Source organism: Leucopleurus acutus (assembly GCF_964270905.1).
Source record: "Leucopleurus acutus genome assembly, chromosome: 6".
NCBI classification, from domain to species: domain Eukaryota; kingdom Metazoa; phylum Chordata; class Mammalia; order Artiodactyla; family Delphinidae; genus Leucopleurus; species Leucopleurus acutus.
The window spans coordinates 4,016,208-4,018,772 of NC_139149.1; positions in this window are offsets into that span (position 1 = coordinate 4,016,208).

Sequence of the window (2,565 nt, forward strand, 5' to 3'; positions counted from 1 at the left end):
GTATTCATACCTCTATATTTGTGTTATCTTAAACACATATGAAAAGTGGGTTTGTTGTTCATATCATCCTTTTACCAAGTTTTCCCATTCATCTTTAATTCACTGGAAATTTTTCAATGAGTGTATATTAAAAATAAACAACCAGGGCGTCCCTGGTGGCGCAGTGGTTGAGAATCTGCCTGCCAATGCAGGGGACACGGGTTCAAGCCCTGGTCTGGGAAGATCCCACATGCCGTGGAGCAACTGGGCCCGTGAGCCACAACTACTGAGCCTGCGCATCTGGAGCCTGTGCTCCACAACAAGAGAGGCTGCGATAATGATAGGCCCGCACACCGCGATGAAGAGTGGCCCCCGCTCGCCGCAACTAGAGAAAGCCCTCGCACAGAAAGGAAGACCCAACACAGCCAAAAATAAATTAATTAATTAATAAAAAATAAAAAAAAGAAACAACCATGGGTGCTATAATCTTTGAGCTTTTTTTATTTATAGAAAGTTTGCCTGAAGTACAAAATGGACAAGTCTAATATTTCCAGACCATACTTTATTTTCCTAAAACTTTGCAGGCATTTTCCCATTGTCTTCTGACATTCAATGTTATTTAAAAGTCTGAGGCCACAGTCAGGGGAAATTGAAAACAAATAGGGTATAAATAATGTTGAGGAATGACTGTTAATTTTGTTGGGCATGGTATTACATTATTTAATGTAATTGTGATTACATTAATATCTTTATCTATTACAGACAACTACTAATGTGTTTACAGGAGAAATAATTATGTTGCAGATTTGATTTTTTTAATTTCACAAGGAAAAAAAAATGAGTGTGTGAGCATGTGTGGAAATGGATTTGTCAAGCAAATGACACCTGTTACCACTCCCGGGGAAAAGTCCTACTGCATGGAGGATAGCAAATAGCATAAGAATGCCTGCCACCAAGAGTAGCAGTCTCAGGATGTCTACTCTCTCCATGGTTTGTAGATATCAAGGTTGCCAAGAGAGACACGACTCACATAGGCACTGGATGGAACACTTTACTCACATACAGGAGAGGCAGAGCGAGATCAGCTTCAGGCGGGGGCATTGGTCCCCCATGGTCATTGATGCAAATGAGAAATGCAAATGAGAAATCAGGAAAGATTGAAAAATCTGTTGTTTTTCTTCATCATAAAGTATTTCAAATGTACATAAAAGTACAGAGAATAACATTTTTTAAAAATGCATGCATTCATTCTTCCAACTCTATCTAATGCTATTATTTTGCTGTTTGCTTCAAATGTTTTAAGGAAATAGGTAGTAGTAGAGGCTCTCTTTTATTTCACCTCTCTTTCTTCTGCTTGGTGCCTCCAGAATTATTTATCCTTGAAGCTCAATAACACAATCAGGACATACTACAGAATTGCTCAATCTATATCATTCTTCCTAGTCCACAGTATATCCTTTTTTTTGTAGATTGTTTTTCCTTCTTTCAGGCAATTTTCTACCACTGTGTTTTTAAATATCCCCTAACTACCCCTTCTCTTCTTAGGGTCCATCAGGTAAATTCTCTATTTTAAAGACACCAATTATCCTTATGCTGAATAGTATTTTATCTGTTATTTTCTTAATTATCTCACTATATATCATCTATGTCTAAAACCACTAATAGATGATGTTCTGTTTATTTCCTTAGCTCTGAAACTTTCTTTTTCATTTTATCTGTTGTCTTGTTATCCAATATCTGAGTTCTTCTTTCATTGATTCTATATTCTTATTAAGCATCTGTGTCAGGGGTTCCCAAGGCCACTCAGAGGTTTGATGATTCACTAGGAAGACTCATAGGACTCAACATATGGTCATACTCATGACTTTGAAAGAATGCAAAACAAAATCAGCAAAGGGAAAAGGTACATGGGTCGAGGTCTGGAGGAAACCAGGAGTCAGCTTCCAAGAGTTCTTTTCTAAAGAAGTCACACAGCATGTGCTTAATTCCTTCAATAAGCTGTGACAATATGTATGAAATGCTATCTGCCAGGAAAACTTGCCTGAGCCTAGGAGTCCAGAGGTTTTCTCTGTGGTCAGTTACACACCAAAATTCAAGACTCCCTACAGAAAAGCAAGTGTTCAGCATGAACCATATTGTTTGTACAGTTTAGGCATGGTGAACCACTCTTATCAGGGAAAAAGATAATAATGGAGTTGTGAGAGGCCTAACTAAATCCAAGTTCCCAGAGGCCAGCCAAGGGAAAACTTTGCAAGCAGGCATCTCTCAGGACAGTTTCTTTATCTATCTATCTATCTATCTATCTGTCATCTATCATCTATTTCTATCTATATATCTTCCTGTATGTCTTTTTCTTTTCTCCATTCCTTCCTTCCTTCCTTCCTTCCTTTCTTCCTTTCTTTCTTTCTTTCTTTCCTTCTTTCCTTCTTTTTTTTCTCTTGTGTGTTTGCAGTAATAGCCTCTCCCATACCAGAAATCAACTAAAGTCAGGGAAGTAGGCTCAAAAAAGGTACTTGAATAGATAAACTAAATATCTAATTTTAAAAGCAGGAGGAACTCAAGTCTCACTCAGAAAAACTATTTACT